Below are 18,859 nucleotides of genomic sequence, written 5' to 3' on the forward strand. Positions count from 1 at the left end.
CGCTAGTGTATGAAGGACTGTAACTGTTGTACAGCTGTGTAACGTTCTGTCTGTGGCTCTTCGTTTGTGGAGGCGCAGGCCGTAGGCTGCCAGGGGATGACATGGTGACATCATCATCTGAACTGTATTCTAGCATTGTTGTAATTTGGGGTCCTCTAATTTGATCTTTGATCTGATCCATTATTTCAGTTTAGTGTAGCATAATATCACAACCTTTACACTTTCATAAGATAGCCTACATGGGACAATAGAATGGTTTCCATAATGGTGGACCATAGTTCTTGCAGATGAACAGTGATATTGTCTTTATTTGACAGGCAGCCTTACAGTAAGGCACAAGGGCTCCATATTACTCCTCCAAAGGATCAGCTTCAATTTACATCAATCCCTGGAGTATCCTCTTCTGTGCACTATGCCCATCCTGTCTTCCAGTTAAATGGCTTACTGCCAGCTAATTTATTACAGGGGAGACTGCAGAAGCCATTTTTCATCATCTCCTCAGCACTGACAATGTATTTTAATCAATCAGTGTCCGAGCAGACGTGTCTGAAAATCAAACCGTGGCATATGATGTGAAATTCATTTTGTTGTTCTACTTAATCTCCAAGACTGGGTTGTTTCTGCTTACTGGTAAATGGTTAATGAGAATGGATGACAGAGGTAGAGGGGACGGAGGGGTTGTTGCCCCTGCCCTGTAACATGCCATTGCTCAAGTACTGTTGGGGAAAAATGCTTGGCTAGTGTTACTCTCTCTTTTTACATTGTCTTCAGCAAGAGCACAAAATTAGATTTTCATCCAGCTGCTGAGCATCATAAATAAGGGGCTGTCAGCTGCGGCCAGGCGCTCCACCGTGGACAAAAATCCACTGGGATCACATGATGTAGTGTCACTTGGAAGCTGTGACCTCCAGACACTGAATCACAAAAGGTTTTATATATTTGGGTTATTGGTTAGAATTCATGGCATTGTTCTTCCCGATAATTATTTGTCTTACTCTCCATATTCACTACCAATGATCTCTGATGCTGCCTATCTACATTCATCATTTTATGATAACTTCATTTTAGTTTAGAATATTTGGGATTTCTGGATTTCTGGATATGCTATAGACATGTTATTAGTTAAAAAATATATGGTGTGCTCCGCGTGGGGAAGTCACATCTTTAGCCCCCAAGCTTTGAGGTAGGCTGGTTGTTTTGAAAGTAATGAAAAGGATTCTTTCATACTTAAAAACTATGCTGTAGGGCAAGCTAATGTTGGCCCCAAATCGGGAACTGCTCAGCAGTCTGTAGGATCTGTTGTTCATCATAGAGAGGCCAATGTGTTGCTAACTGATGCTGTCCTTGTGACATGAAGTCACTGTCATTGCGAATGGAAAATATTTTTTGTATTATTGTTTATGTAGTTAAGAAGAAAAAACACTAATAAACCAGCAATAAATCACAATGAAGGGTTTTACTTAATTTTATTGGATAAGAAAAAGATTGGATCTTTTCTTCATAAAGAAGATAGTCATGATTTTTGTCACGTTATGATCCATGAAAATATTCACTGTGTCCATGGAGAGGGGCATCATGGTCATGTGATCTTGAGTTTGCGTTAAATATTCATGTAGTGCAATATGCCATTGTCTGGGTTTGGAACTGTTATTGTGTCACCGTTATTCAATTATTAATCACAGAGTCATACAACATCGTTTTTCAAATGATGTCTGATTGTATCTTTTTTCATTGATGAAAAAGCGTTGGTTGTTTTGAATAGACACTTTAAGGTAAACAGACACAAAAAGGCCCAGTAACTGAGAACTGATTATTTTCTTGTGTGCTCTGTTATACCACACCGAAGCATCAGCAATGTAAGGCCAGTGAACCTCCCTCTACTTAAACACACTGTATGTTGAAACAGCACAGGTGTGGTGCTAGCATTGGTGTGTGCGAGGTTAGGTGACCTTCTTGTGACGACATCCACATTCCAGTGCTGGGTACGGGGTAAGTAAGATCTTGACACCATCTCTCTGTCTCGATTTCTAGACTTATTTGGTGTTCTGGTTGCAGATTTACATGTGTCAGATGAAGGATGTGTATAGTCTAAATTCCCCGGACCTTCCCCTACTGTTTGAAACTACCCAAAGAGACCTTGAGACTTTGGAAAAAATCTGAGCAAAACAGAAGAAAAAGAATTAATATCTTTGTCATGAAGCATTCCTGAAAGTGATTTTCAGTACTGCTGAGACAGTACAGACGCTGTTCTCCCAACAAAAGCTCTTTAGAGTAGGCGTCCAGCATTTACTGTCCATAACGGTTTCTCCGTCCGCTGAAAGGACAGGGTCTGTCAGCCCACCAGGCCCATAGCAGCGGAGGAAGCTTGGGAAGCCGAGGGCTATCAGAACTTAAGGCCCTGGACAAAGGGCCAGACTCACGGAACCATCCTTAGACCGGCCCTTTGCCTTCGAGAGGAAACATTCTGTTTTAACAAACAGAGACAGGCTTCCTGATCGTCTGGTGTTGCACAAAGCTGTGGTCAATCTGTAACTGATAAAAGGTTGGTGATCACTACCACAGCATTGTCACTGTCACCAAGAATGATCAACCTGTTGCCACTGTGTGTTCCACTCATGGTGGATATTGGGCATAAATTGTCACCCTACAGGTCACAGGAATACTTACCTACAGTTTTTTTTTTTTTTTTTTTTAAAACACTGGAAAACGGTCAGTTCAGTGGCTAAGAATACATGGCTTTGTAGACACTATCAGGTTTGAGGGTACAAGGAAGCACACACATAATCTAGAGTACATGAGAATTTTCTTAGCCCCACTCCACTCCACTCATATTCCCTACCCTCCTCCAGATGCAAGAATGTCAACAATACCCAACTAATTAGGTGTTACCACTAATTACACACAAGCAACCAGAGTTGGCTATGGGGCAGTGTGTTCATGTTCAGCTGTTCCAAACATTTCTAAGGCCTAAACCAGTTTCTGTTAAAAAAAAGCGTTAATCCTGTTGCTTTGAACTAGACTGAGGTATACCCTACTACACAATTAGTTGGTAAATTTGAGCTCTCCACACATACACAACGGGCACTGCGCAGGACGCGGGATGTATGGGACCACATTGTTCTAGAAAAGCTTCTTGACAGGCCAAGGGGATAAATTATGTAAGGCTTTGTGGTTTTTCAAACAGTAGATCCCCTACGGTTGCTGAGAAAGCCATAAGATTTATTAGAGGTGTGTGTGTGTCTCATTTTTCTCAGTGGATTGATTGGCTGTCCTTTCTACTATGTCAAGAGGGGTTTTTTTTGTACTGAATTCCAACCATTGTGTAGTAAAACATCAAGTGTGCCCAGGGGCTGGCTACTTTGGGGATCTGGAGGCTAACAAAATAGGACAAATGACTATTATTTGCATGTGTTACAGGGATGGTATGTTGAACTCAGGGTCTTCACCTTAGCTCCAAGGGTCAGTCTAGCTGTGCTAGCTCACTGCTATCAGTTTGTGTGGTGTTTGTGAAAAGAACGTTGTTTATTGTTTTTCCCTGGGAAAGATTATCTTAATCTCACTGCATTGCTATTTCAAATATTTTTCTGACTAATGGGGGCCTGAAAATGCCTAGTATGCAAGTCAGCAACAGCACTGATTCCACAATAATTCAGTTGATTAGTTCAGTGTGGGTTTTAGGGCATCTTGTCAATAAAATGGGAACCAACCATAGTCTATCAGTTTGTAGAATTGGGATATTCTCTCAGTCAGCAGTGATAGTTTTATTGAAATTTCAATATTTGCTATATGTGATCTTAATGGTGTCAATCCTTACTTTTGAAAGTGAATGGAAAGGCTCCAGTATTTGCCCAAAGCAGACACCAGACTTGACATCCAGACAACTCGACTTCAGAACCAAGTATTGTGATGCAACCAGGGATTTGGGGCTGCTTTCCAAGGAAAACGCTGTATTCAGCTTAGTAAAAAAAAGAATAGGCTATTTCAAAATCGCACCCCTATATTATCTTGTTGTTTTTGGTTGTTTTCTTTATTTTCCTTGGGTAGATGTAGAAGCTGCTGTTTTTAACTGGGCATAAACGCTGCCGTAATATCCTACAAATAGAACTTGTAATTGCAAACCAGCGATGGGCCAAGCAGTTCTAGGCTAGCATGGCTCTGTTGGTGTACGTCAAGACACCAGAGCAGAAAGCTGGACCGTAGCTGATCATTCACATGACCTATGCCCACAGGTTTATGTAATATTTTGCTGACTTGTTTTCCAAGGCTAAGGAAGGGATAGGCCCTCCTTTAGTTGTTTTTAAAGGTTTGTTATTGTTTATAGGTTGCTAAGCTACTGTGGGAGCACAGGTGTCATCGTAGTTGATGATCAGCAAATTTCTTTTTTAATTTCCTGTTCCTATCTCCTCCCTGCTAGTCTGATACTAATAAAGTTTTTAATCCAAAGTGGTATTCTGAATTTAAAATTCTATTTTTTTTTCAATCACCTGTGTGTCAACACCTGCATTTAATTTAATAATTAAATATGTGCATTTTATACTAAACAATGCATGTTGCATCTATTTATCTACAGGGCCTTCTCTTATCATCCAGACTGTCTGTGCTTTGTTATGACCACATTGTCCTCCTCCCCTTTGGAATTATCCCTTACCATTAGCGCTGTCTACTGGCTCTATTAGCAAACACACGGCTGCCCAGCCTGCCAATAGTGTATCTAATGCCCATTAGGGTTGAATCTGCCATTAGTACTGTACTGCTCCATCCATGATTGTATCTGTTGTCGATATTTGAGAAAGTGACTGGTCAGATGTCTCTTAAGATCAGGGGTTAGCCTGTTTCACGTTGCATGTAGAACATGGCTGTGCTAAGAGGATGTGCCGGCGCTGTTGTGGTCTGTCTGGGCTCTTCCTGGGGTGTGGTCAGGCATTTCAGGACATTATTTCTTTCCATGTGGATTCTTACTCTAGAATAGCCGTTCTTTCACTCCTCCCTGCCCACACGGGTGATTTTTCAGGACAGTTTTATTTTGGGCTTTATTTTCGTTTGTGTTATCTGTTGATTCTCTTGCTCACATGCCTAGCCTGTCTGGGACATATGTTAATGTGCAATGTTAAAAATGCCCTAGTAGAATTTTGAATGACATTAGATCAGAGAGGGTTAAAGCGGAGCTAGTAATCAAGGATCTTTGATTAGATCATGTCAGTGACAGAGTAGGTTCTAATAAAATGCAACAGAATGCTCAGAATGTGGAATATACAAAACATCATGGAAAATGAAAAAAAAAAAAACCATTAAAAAAACATTAACCATAACTTGCCAATAATAATTATTACCAAGAAAATCATATTGACATATGTTATAATATGTTATATAGATATGTTATATAGATCCCAGACAGTACCATATGCAATACTGTATTTTCTGCTTATCAAAGGAGAATAGAGCAGCAGTCATTTTTGCACAGTCACCGTCTTTGTGCTCTTCCTCCCCCGAGCCCCGCCCGTCCTCTCCCTCCTCCTCTTCCTCCTCCTCCTCCTCTCCTTCTCCTCCTCTCCCTGTCCTCTCTCCACGCAGTCCTTGCGTCACACTGAAATGGCTGGCCGCACACAGTGCCCAAGCGCCCTCACGCCGCGCTATCTGTCTGCTACTGTACAAAAGGCGCTTTGTGGCCCCAATGCGCTAGATCCCCCCCTGAGCCGCTGGAGACTTTGTCTGTGTGCCACGTTTTTGTGTGCGAGTTGCTCCGCTTGCTGAGGGTAGGGGGTCTCTATTCGTCAGCCGACCACCCGGGCCGACAGGGGACAAGGATGAAACGAGAGGCAGGGGCCATTTGGGGCAGTGTCAGAGGAGGGGAGGCTGCTTTAACCATGTGTGTGTGTGTGTGTGTGTGTGTGTGTGTGTGTGTGTGTGTGTGTGTGTGGCACACCCACTGGAAACCTGAACCCAGTGCTTGTTCAGGGCTCTGGTCTAATAAATCCCTGCCCTACATGCTTTTCTGGCTCTGTTGTGGAAGTGCGGGCCAAACTGGAGGTGACTGGCCGCAGAGAGACATAACAACACTGACTGCACTGTCCTGTTTGGACACGCAGAGTGGACGGAGAGAGGCAACCCTTTAGCAGATCAGCTCAATAGTGGCAGCAGCTGGCTTTAAAACCTTGAGTGACCTCTCACTGTTCCAAAAGGTCGATTTAAGGGATTGGTTTAATTGCTTTACAGAGCTGCTGCCTTGATGCATGGTGGTGGTGGGGATTTTAATGTGTAGTCATGTCAAAGTAATCTAATCTGATCGTCGCACTGCTGTGCTGGTATTCATCATGAAGCCGCCACCCCCCAGTCCCTGCTTAATTGACATTTATATGAACTCAAATGTTACTGTATGTCTTTCCTGGCCACATTGCTGGTCATTTTTTGGTTTAAATTCAGTTGAACCATCTATATACCAAAGTAAAGAGTTTAGTTATATGCATGTAATTAACAAACCCATACAATAAGAACCAAGAAACAAGGTGATCCACCTGGAAACATTTGTAATGTAATCAGCTGTTGACCTTTAGTCTCTGCAACTAGATGACAGAAGGAGTTCAAGCTTCACATTGCAAGTTCAGTTACAGTGACTGTTTAATGACTTGCTGTTTGGTAGTGTGACCTCAGCTGGCCCCCATAGTTGTTAAACACAGTCTTGGGGTGCTGTGAGGAGAGTTTGTTCAAATACACCAGAGTATAAAATGTATAAAAAGACTTTATTTTACATCACCCTGAAGATGGCTATCTGTGCCGCTACGCATGGGTCTCTGCCCAGTTTATGTTTTTTAAATGTGACAAAGCCATGTAAAATAAAGGCTTTTTATACATTTTTGGATACGAAGAGTGCCTTGGATTTCCTCCTTTTTCAAATGACGCTTGTATCCGTGTCTCCGTGGCACACATAGAAAAGGCAGCGCTGTGCTATATAGCACTTTAAGAATTGCGTCGCCGGTTCGAATCCGACGGCCGTTTCCGCGGTCTCGCGTTGTTTTACGCGACGCCCGCCCTCTGGTCATCGCGTCGCCAATCGCCCGCGACATCTTATGTGGGCAGCCGTGGCCCACTGGTTAGCACTCTGGACTTGTAACCGGAGGGTTGCCGGTTTGAGCCCCGACCAGTTGGCCACGGCTGAAGTGCCCTTGAGCAAGGCACCTAACCCCTCACTGCTCCCCGAGCGTCGCCGTTGTAGCAGGTAGCTCACTGTGCCGGGATTAGTGTGTGCTTCACCTCACTGTGTGTTCACTGTGTGCTTACTGTGCACTGTGGGATTACTGTGTGTTTCACTAATTCACCGATTGGGTTAAATGCAGAGACCAAATTTCCCTCACGGGATCAAAAAAGTATATATACTTATACTTATATTCCATACACCAAAGACCTGAGAAATTCCTGAGCACTTTGGACTTTTCCTCATCTCATGATACTGTACAGTATATTTTCCTTTCTCTGTGTTACCAGGAGAATGATTTTGTCCACAGCTTTTTAGTAAAAATTTTTTAATAGCAGAGTTAGTGAATCTGTGCCGGGTAGTTGTGGCATGTGGATCTCGGAACTGGAGCTATGCAATGCGTAGCACAGAGTAGGATGAGTGGGATTGCACAGATGCATTGATTATTTGTGGGGTCAGCCGTAAGCTCACATGCTGTCAAGACTATGTATGGTAAGCTGAATTCACACTCCAAGCACCTTCTAAAGGATATGGCCGTTAACGGGAAACCCCTGAGTGCGGGAACAAAGGCTCTGTTACTCAGTGAACAGTCAGACCTGGTTTGAGAGCATTCACTTGGTTTGGTATGGAACTCCTGCAGCACGCCTCAGCTGTTTGTGATGCACGGAAAACAGCTGCAATATGAAAGGAATGTGTTGGATCATGGTAGCCCCAGATGGCCTTCTCCCTCTTAGTGATACTCTGTGTCCACGGAAACAACGGCTATTGTATCGCAAAAAAAGCCTGTTGTATCTTTTTGGAAATATGTGCATGTGGTAGAGAGGAGTAGAGACAGGCAGGGGTAGGGGGAGAAGAGAGAGAAAGGGAGAGAGATAGAGAGGGAGAGAGAGAGAGAGAGAGAAAGGAAGTGAAAGAGGCATGGGGGGATTGATAGAGAGATATGCAGATAGAGGATAAAGAAAGAAAGTGTTACTAATCTGATTCTATGCATCATTCAGTGCTACAGACGCGCTGTGTGTCCAGTGGAAAGGGGAGTGGGCCGAGGGGGGGCCACCAATGAGCTCATGTATTAGGGAGTTGTCATGGTGACTCAGGCCAAGTGTGCGGGTCGTCCGTTCCCTGAGCTGTCTGTCTTCCCGGTCCAGATTACATGAGGTCATGCAGTGACTCACAAGCCCTCCTCCTCTAGCAAAATGCTAGGCAGTCATTGGTTCAATCAAATGGTTGCTTTCCCTCCTACCCCACAGAAACACCACCACCACCGAAAAGATGCAAAGAATTGTGGGAAACACGCCCTGCTCAGCTGCATTGTATTGATTTGATCCTGTTTCCTTCAGGGTCCTGGGGGGATGAGGAGATAGCGGTTGGGAAATGATGGTCCCAGTTACCCAATCGAAACCACTTATTCAGTGTTTCACTGTAGATATGGGATAAAGTCAGCCAGTGACCAAATTAAACTAGTAACTGAGTCTGCAATTACAGTCACAGTCCCATTCCTCTGACAACAGTGTATTATGTGTATATATATATATATATATATATATATATATATATATATAGAGAGAGAGAGAGAGAGCAAGAGAGAAAGAGAGAGAATACATGTACATAATACATTATAAAGGGTAGTATTAACAATTAAGGCCTCATATATTCGCTTTCTAGAATGTTTATATTAGGTGTAATTCTATATCTATACATACTACCCTATGTTTGTTTATTAACTTCCAAAACACATTTTTGAGATGAGGCTCCTTGGTAGTAAGGTGTAAGTGACACTGTCAGCTGGATGCTGGAAGCTTTCATCATTTTTCTAAGCGACGTGGTAGCTTATCTCTCACTGTTAGCCAAAGCAAACCTGCTGTTAAGATAACCGTTCAGAGAAACCTTCAGTGAGTTAGCGTTGCACAGACGTGTCTTTGGCATGGTTGTGTGAACTTTGCAGGCTTTTATCCAGATATAACAAAACAGGTTTTATTGGAAAGTACTACGGATGCTGTCACACCAAGGCCCTTGTATATTTATTTTCAAGTCAGATAAGATAAGGCGCTAGCTATGAGATAATGCACATACTTTCTTGTTTTTATATGATAAGAATCAGCAACCTTGTGTAGGTTGCGGTTCATCAGACCATGTGGCTCAATCCATGGCATAAAAAATGATGGGAAACCTAGGGATGAGCACTAATTTAATGGACACATTCCTTAGTTCAGGGCTCCATGGACCGGTCAGAGTCCCCTTGTGATGGCAGATGCCAGTCTATCTGGCGCTTTCTCTATGACTAAAACCTCTGCACTGTGCCAAGAGAACAGGCGGTGTGGGTCAACCCCCCTCCACACAGCTGTGCACATTTATAATCCTAAGTGGCTGAACAGTAATGGTTTACTTAAAAATGACTAACTTCAAATCAATACCCATCAGGGTCCACTCTGCATGCTGCTGGCCCCACTCTTAAAAGGACAAGTAAAGTAGAGCAGCACAGTAGTGTTGACCACAGGCTGGATCTTCAAATTGTAATCACACAGTGGTGTGACGTGTTGTATTCTTTCTAAGTGCAGCTAGTTTGATGTAGTACCTGACCTAATTAGTAAGGGATAATGTATAGAGCGCCGGTCATTATTGGGAAAATAAGTCCCGACAGGGCGAACCGGACCCCGACACGCCAGCGGCTTTCTATACATTATCCCGCTTATTATACGGCTACTTGCCAAAATGAAAAAAACAAACTCCACGATATGTCTCTTTACATTTATTTGTTACCGTTTCGTTGTGGCTTTTGCTGAGAAACAAATAGTTCGCAACACAGGCGATTGATTTGCTGATCAATCGTCTGCCTTCACTTTTGAATGAAAATCTGTTGCCATTGACAGCGGTCATTATGTAGAGGTCCTTAGACGAAAATAATGACTGGTAGAACTTTGGGAAATCCCATTCAAGTCAATGGAGCATTCTACTTACATTGTGAAGAGCCATATAATAAGGTATTACACAGCCTAGCATAGCACTAGAACACTCCAGTCAACCTTTTTGGTAGGTAGGCATGCACCTTTAAGACTCTGAGGCCCAGTAGCTCTGTCCTTCCCAGTCAGATGTCCGTCCTGATAAGGACTGTGTGCTCTTGAGCAGCTGACTGTATGTGTGTGTGTGTGTGTGTGTGTTTGTGTGTGGACGGGGTTGGGGATGGGGTTGAGAGGGGCTTTCTGACTGTCCGCTGCCGTGGCTCTGATTACCCTGTGCCTGCGCAGGCATGTGGCGGCGGTCACCCCGGTAACCCTGGCAGCTGCTGCTGACCTTACGCAGGTGGGTGTTAGGGGACGACCCACCAAACACTCGTTACATTAGCCAGCGCCTCTCCAGACCCTCCTGACATTTTTTCAGTGACAGTGGCTTCACTGGCTTGCTTGGATGGCTCCGTTTGTATTTGTAAAAATCTGTTTGTCTGTATTGATTTTAGCTGAGCTCTCATATAAGGCTCTTCTGTTTTCTTCACAATGTCTGGAATGCAATGTGCTGAATAGGCCAATGATGAACGTATTTGTTTAGTGTGATACTTGTTTTGCATTAGTGCCATTAGAGTAAGTCAGAGGCTTTCTAATGAGGAGACACAACACTCAAAAAATCCTCCATAGAAATGCATGGGGTTAGTTTGTAACGCCAATATGGCCGTACACATATCCCACCCGTTCCTCGGCAAAACATCGACATGTGAATACATTGAGCCAATCATGTGGTGTGATGTGAATACATTGAGCCAATCATATGTTGTGTTGTGAAGACATCTTCCCAATCATGTGTTGTGAACTCGCCGCTGGAGCAAGATTGATGTCGTGAAGCCTTGCGCACGCGCATTTCTGCTGAATAGGATGCCCGACGAGTGCCCAAAAAGCGTTGCTATATGGCCGCCGAGTGGAGGGACTTGCCTAAAAGGACTTTGCTTAAGTGGAGAAATCTATTCCAGATTCTGCCTTTCGTCTGTAAAGAGTCTGAAGGGATGCCACAGCTAAAGTAATTTTTTACTCATAGTTGAGAACACACACACACAGACACACACACACACACAGACACACACACACACACACACACACACACACACACACACACACACACACACACTCAGAAACACACACACACACACAGACAGAGACAGACAAACAAACACACACACACACACACACACACACACACACACACACACACCAGACCATTATGCCAGTAGGTTAGGATTGAACCTGCAGGCTAAAAGCAGGGGTATCTGTTTATGCTCCTTTGAAGTCCATGCTCCAGGCTCTGTGACTGTTGTGGGCACATATTTCAGATCCTGCCCTTCCCTAAGGAGAAAAAATGGCTGCCTCAGACAGGAAGAACGGCAGGAATGTCACCTCAAGTGTTTTGTTTTCCCCTCTGTGTCTCTCTTTTTATGTGCTGGTCCCCTCCACCTTATTTTCAAATTCAGGTTTTTCTTCCCCTCACGCAGGTGACTGATAGCATGTCCGGTGTGCGTAACACGTCAGCTCACACTTACCCCTAAACAACAAAGCGCTTGTTTGTGAATCACTCCCAGTATTGCGACAGCGTTTTCATCATCAAGCTATGAGAGTACTCCCTTTCTGACAACACGTCTGACGGCTGTGAGCTCATACCGGCTTTGCCTGCTCTTGAGGGGAGATGACTGATCATCGACACATACATACAGTACCTATGTTACCCTGGGGAGAAACTGGCGACGGTCCAGATCGGAGAACTGAAACCCTATTTACACTAGCTACAAGAGACTCTGTAATGTTAATGTAATTTAGTGAGTACAGGTGAAATAACCACTGGCGACCCAACAAAGTTGAAATAATTTTAACTTTTAAGGTGATGAGTGAATCGCTGTATATGTGAACGGGGCCTGACTGGGTCTGTCCCCGATGCGGCCCGTACCTGCTGCGGTTCTTGTCTGGGGGTTGTCTGCAGCACTGCGGAGAGTGAGACTGATTTATGTTCGGGGCGAGGCCGCGTGTTAGTGGATGCCAGGCCTGGGCGCCGAGCTTGAGAGCATGCCAGGCTGAGTGCATAGGAAACGCTCGGCTGGCATTTACCCACTTCCCCGTGCTGGGCAGAAAGGTCAGAAAGTAGAGCAGGAGCGTTGGGGCCGGCGTTAGACATAAACCAGGCTTTGCTTGCTTTTCCCACACTAAGTTAACGGATAATAATGCCTGCGTGAAATAATGTCTTTCTACCTGTCTTAGAAAAGCACTGGTGTGTAACCTGCCCCGTTACTGTGGATTTGATTTTGTTTCATCGTTCATTTGTTTGAAACCATATGTTTTTTTTTAATGTTGGGCCTTGTGGTCTTTTCTCCTGCTGTAGACCTGCTACGTAGTGTTATTATGAGGGAATGGAGAGATGTATTCGGAGAGATCATCACTCTGAACATTTTGTCTGATTCTCACAGTAGACCGATAATCAGATAAGCCTGGTGTCTCTGTAAGGGACACATGTTGATCTTTCTCCGCTTGCTATTTTTACACAGTGATGTACAGTGACCTACAGTCAATGGGGACACAACTACTGACCCATGGTCTATGTCACTGTCTCATCTGGAAAAGTCATACTGTCCTCAATGATCATGCTACCCCCGAGTTAGTTATTTTACTCCTCAGCTGTTCTCCGTTGAGGGAAGGAAATATCGCCATTAATGTGCAATGCTTAAAGAAACTTTTCTTTCCATAGAGTTACATATTAATCCGGAGGCACTAGACCAGTGTTTCTTAAAGTGTGGTCCGCAAGCTATCCCAAGTGGTCCACAAGCAGACGTGGTAAAATATAATATAGATGAATTGTTTGCAATATTAAACCAACTTGTATTTAAATCCAAACAGTTCTGCAACGCTGTCTATGTAAGATATGCCAATTAAAATGATATGAATCCTCTGACACAATAAGCAAAGTGCTAAGACAATAAGCAAGGTGGTTTAGTGAGTAGGCCTATTGTGTAGGCTAATATACTGTTGAAGTAGGTCCATTTTTTTTTAGCTAGGTGGTCCGTGCGTTTCTTTTTTATTGGTTAAGTGGTCCTTCATCTGAAAAAGTTTGAGAAACACTGCACTAGACCAACACAAGTCAACAAATATTTCCCTTACATCTCCTGTAGTGCTGGATTCAGCCTGACTGTCAGATGCTGGCCAGGCTACCGAGGTCTTTATCTGCGCTTGTGTAAGCTCAGTTGGGGAATACTGTACGTTTATCTGGCTCTTCGCAGTTCATTTGGTTAATTCATATCCGGTATTTGCAGAATGAGTCAGCAGACCCTTCATGGTGGAGTCACAGAGACAGGGATAGGCCGTGCTGTTTTGAGGCACGCCGTCGCCTATAGGCAGCATGGATCTCTGTATTTGCTCCATGAGCACATTTTTTCACATTCACGAGGAGGCACTAGGAACACACCCCACTGTAGTGCTTGCCATCTGATGATGATGGTGACGCAATAGTCTCTGTTCGGACACAGGCTATAACAGGTCGCAGAATCATGGGGTGTGCTTGTAGCGGTGCCATTGCTGTTTACTGATAGCATTCTTTCCCCTTAAAGTGCTGTTTTTGTACACACACACACACACACACACACACACACACAGTAGTCCTGAGTCACCTGAGTAGCCCTTATACCAGCTTCAGTAATCTCTGTTTGGAATTAACGTGGCTGAAAGCAGTGGTTTTTCCTTTCAAACAAAAAGGAAAAGCTGAACTCGTGTTTCATCAAAACATATATACAATCTGTACATGGGAATAACCTTTGAATGTGCCACTCTTAACTAAGGGCATTTGGTGGTCAAGCAAATCATCTTAACTGAGCTGTTTACAGTCAGTGCTTTAGATCATGTTTCTCGGCTCTCCAGGGTAAGCCTTTGATACTGTATGCATTGGTCACACAAGTTTTGGTCATTTGAAAATAAAGCACACAGCGAGCGTGCTGAACTACAGCTAAAGCTGTTTGGCATCTAAAATGGCTATGTCTAGTTGTGAATATACTGTATGCAAAGCGAGAGAGAGTGAGAGAGAGAGAGAGAGAGAGAGAGAGAGAGAGAGAGAGAGAGAGAGAGAGAGAGAGAGAGAGAGAGAGTGAGAGAGAGAGAGACTGCCTGCCTGTCCTTTTGTTCCGGCCCTTGGCAAAAGCAAGAGATCTGTGCAGACATGTCAATGATAATTCAGACAGCAGCTTAGCACAGCCATAGGTCAAGGACTGGTGACTAGCACCCTCATATCTCCCCCAGTGGGCCTGAGTGAGGCAGGACCCCTCAGCAGTTACAGTGTTAACTCCAAGCTGTTAATAGGAAATAAACAGGGTGCTGGTATTTTGTAATGGTCAGTCCATTGGTTTTAGTGTAGTGCTACTGGAGGGTGTGTAGTTAGTTGTGGAGATGTTAATGAATGCTCTTGGTTGGTAAGTGGATGGAAAGTGTATACAAGTTGTAAATTGTAATTGTATGTAAGTTGTGGTTCCATCAAGTTCAATTGGCTATATTTTAGCCTAGTCGTTTTTGTACATTTTAAGACAAAATTCTGACTTGTTTCAAAGAAACAAAATCACTAAGTACACACACTGAGCTATAATTTGAAAGAACCGTGGTTCAGGCTTGGACCATTTTTATGAAGCTGTGTCTTTTTTTCATGAAATTGCAGGGAAGTAAAAGGCAGGTCTCCATAAGCAACATGCACAGCATACTCAGTGTGCACTTTTCTGCTGTGTCAGGGAACACAGGTAGGCTGTGTATATAGTCGTAGGCTCTGTATGGGAGCACTTCAGCAACAACAGGAAACACTTGCTCCTTGCGTGGTGATGACATACAGCAATTCAAAGTTTATAGCTTTTATGACAATTTTTATAAGCAGAAGTCAGAGAAGACAGGAGTGTAAAGGAACCCTTAGATAAGCATTGGATCCCACATGATGTACGGGTCTTTGATTTTTATGGGCCATAATGTGTTTGTAAGTAGAGTGGCCTTTAGACCATGCCAAGATAAGCCATTATTTCCTGTGTTCAGCCTAACACATGAAATAATTTTCCATGATTTATACTGTGGAAGGAAATCTTCTACTCCGTTCTCCTCAAACCTTCCATTTCCCCCTAATAAATCTGTGTCAGCAGAACTCCACTCTTTATCATTAAAACTTAATTTACTTTTACTAGACTAATGAATTACTCTGTACACACTTCTGATAGTCATTTATTAGCTCTTGTGACCCATGGCTTATTAAACGTGTTGAGTGTGTGAGCACTGTGGGTCTGAGTGCTCACCAGGTTACTCCTCAAGAGGGCACCACTCTCTTCACTTCCGACACCTGGGAGCATAGCTCCCATTCCAAACGTGAGTGTCTCACTTAAGCATTATAAAACGGCTACCACATATAGGACATTAAAAATTGATACAAAATAAACAAATAATCATGAAATTTAAAAGTTATTTAATCTACAAATGTCCATTCTTCCGCAAAGTCCCCATAGAATAGTTCCACTGCTAGTAGATTCTTATCGGAATTGTTGCTCAGCAATTTTAACCGTTATGCATTCTAATCGCATTAATATAGAATGAAATGCGGTCTCAGCCATGCTACATCGGGAAAATATACAACGGCATTGAACACGATTCAACCAATCATAATCAAGAACCGGAACTATCCGTTTTATAACAGTAGATGTACAACCATGTAGGCTTGATGAGCTGACCTGAACAGAGCAGGGCCAGTTAGGTTTCAGATTTGGCGGCTGTCTCAGCACTTGTACTCCTTAATGGTATAAATGGACTGCATTTATGTAGCTCTTTTCCACTCCTCCAAGCACTCAAAGAGCTTTACAATTTCATGCCTTACATTCACCCATTCACTCAAAGCATTCATACACCAACTTGCCATGCAAGAGCACCAACCACATCGGGAGCAGTTTGGGGTTCAGTGTCTTGCTCAAGCCCACTTTGACAGGGTCAGGAGGGGCCGGGCTCCAACTGGCAACCTACAGGTGACTCCGCCTCCTGAGCCACTGCCGTCCCAAAATGATGAGCCTTGTCAGCTCACCTTGTCAACAGACGGACAGCTGAATGGAAAATTGTTTGCCAGATTTTAATTTAATTTAATTTAGATTAATAGATGAATACAAACGTGTAGTGTTTTGTTTTTAATTTATCAAGGTTCCATGCAGCACTAGTAACTGTGTGGCACATCTACAAAGCTAACCTTCCCTCGACCTTTCAAGAACCCAATGCCTTTTTGACCTACTTTGTTGCCTTTAGTGTCTTCATCATAATGTCAGATATATGGACAGCGTTGTAAAAAATGTTTGATGGTAACACTACCAGCCATGCATCAAGATAATTCAGGCCATGGATTTGTCTCTGATTGAAGCCTCAATAGATTAACATGTTCTCTTAGCATCAGTCAAGGTTGCCTGCAGTAACGTTCCCCCTTTTCACAAAGGATATTCATGACTTATTCAATATGTGGCCGTGAACTGAGCACTTCCTGGAGGTCATCTCTCACTGCAGTCACAGAGTTATAGCCGTTGGAGAGCGTGAAGGGGACAAGGTTAGAAGGAGACAAATGACTGCAATGCAGCACCGCTGGCCCCCCTCTACGAGTGTTTAGGCAAATGTCCCTGACAAATGTTTGTGTTGCGCTGTGACGTTGAGCTACCCATCTGTGTAGCTTCCACCTGGTGCATGAGTCGCCACCAGCTGGAATGATAGACCTAACATGCATGCATGTTGTTATGCATTATCGTGCCAAGATGCTTCATGCTAACAGGTGCAGCACGTCTGCTGGAGATGCTAGAAGTGCACAGGCTTCTTAGGATGTCTTAACTGGCATTGCCATTCAAAGGCAGTCTATACTTAGACTGAAACCGGTTGGGTGGGCAGCACAGTGATTGTATTTATATGTGATTACCATAACCAATGTTTACAAAGAACTCTGTTCAGGCTAATGTTTCTCATTGTGTGTAGGCTGAGCGTGAACTGCTATAATGACATACAGACATACAGTAGTCTGATCAAACCAGTTAGGTGTGTACGTCTACTGCACCCTTAGTGTTGAGATGCACAGCTTGTGATTTAATGTCACATTCCTGATTTTAATATTGAATACAAAGATCATATTGCGTTAAATAACCAGATGACTTTCAGAAATAGATACCACACTATCGGCACTGTGTATTGACACAGTAGTAAAATACAAAGCACTCTTTTGACTGCTGCCCCATCCAGTTGCTTTTTTAATGACATGATCAAAGGTATGACTAATCACACGACTCTGTTGATCACTTTATCATTTGATTACTTTACCATGGGTCAATGTAGGAGACATTGTAGAGGTGTTTCCCTATGATCACAATAGTTGTTTAATCATTGCCTTTGGAAGACTTAATAGGGTCAGCCATTCAATGACGCTTCCTGCTGAGGGCTCACCTACCCAAGGCTGATGTCCAGCACCAGTCGAGTCCCAGCAGCCCACTGGTTGGAGTGGTGCTGCCCTTCAGTACAGAACTGAGAATAAGAGGGAGCTTTGTAGTCAGCGTGCGTCTTTAGAAAACCTGACTGAACTCGTTTTGAATCCACGAGCTAGGAGGTGTCTGCTGCCCTTTAGGCAAGGCAGAGAGACAGAAAGATAGTGAAAGAGAGAGTGAGAGAGGAGGAGGAAAGGGAAATACAGTAAGACAGAGAGAGAGAGATAGAAAGAGAGAGAAAGTGAAGGGCTGAGAGTGAGTAAGAGAGAGAGAGTGAGCAAGAGAGAAGAGGCTGACCAACAGTACCACTGAAGTCACTCCCTCAGTGGGTTTAGGCAGCTGGAGTTGACAAACGCGCTAGCTGACTGTGAGGTGCCGATCCTCTCTCTCTCTCTCTCACGTGGAGTCCGTCTGTCAGGGGGGGCCATGTTGCTGCTTCTTGGGAGCGGCAGCGAGCGCAGCGCTCACCTGGTGTCACTGATGTGCTGCATGGGTCAGTAGGTCTCCTCAGCTTCCTTCCTTCTTCTCTGTCCTCCACTGCCAACAGCTGCTGTGCCTTCTCTTCTTTTCTCCTTACCATTAAACAGAGCTACTACTTTTTTGAAAGTTGATTTTATTTCTTTTCCGTGCCATCCTGCCCCACTGTGTTTACTGTAACAGATTTGAGAAAATCCTGCCGTGAACAAAGCTGATTGTGTAACATTGTTTAGAAAGTGGGGTTTTACTGTGTTTGAGGTACCAAAGTCCAAAATAATGCAGAGAGGGCACTTTTGTCATTCATTGAGTGGCTGACTGTGTCTGACTATGAGCTTTGAATTGCTCTATAAAAGGATAATGACAAATGGGAACAATCAAAACATTGAAGCAGATTTGAAAGTTCCATGGAACGCACTGTGCCATTTGCTGCACAATTGTGTTTTATTTTTTAATTTCTTGTGATCGTTTATAGTTATTATTTGTAGTGGTCATAGTTGTTCATCTAAATCTTCATCTTATTTCTTAACAGCATACACGTGTTTGCTTTTCATGGTACGTCCTTGTAACATCATCGGGAAACTGTCTGAATGGTCCGGTTGAGCATGTTGCCATGGCTATTGAAAACAAAAAATACTGTGGTCAGCTCAGCTCGGCTCAGCTCACAGCAAGGAGCTCTGAGTAATGGAAGCTATGCTCTGACTTTTCAAATTAAGAGTCTAAAA

The 18,859-nt window shown here is 43.5% G+C and overlaps 1 protein-coding gene across 18 annotated transcripts in view; it reads left to right on the top strand.

Annotated features, from left to right (window-relative positions):
- The window catches only part of dst (dystonin), a 136,352-nt gene that overhangs the window by 5,104 nt on the left and 112,389 nt on the right, over nucleotides 1-18,859 (top strand). The gene's annotated exons all lie outside the window — the stretch shown is intronic.

The sequence above is a fragment of the Alosa alosa genome, chromosome 18 (assembly GCF_017589495.1).
Source record: "Alosa alosa isolate M-15738 ecotype Scorff River chromosome 18, AALO_Geno_1.1, whole genome shotgun sequence".
Classification (NCBI taxonomy): domain Eukaryota; kingdom Metazoa; phylum Chordata; class Actinopteri; order Clupeiformes; family Clupeidae; genus Alosa; species Alosa alosa.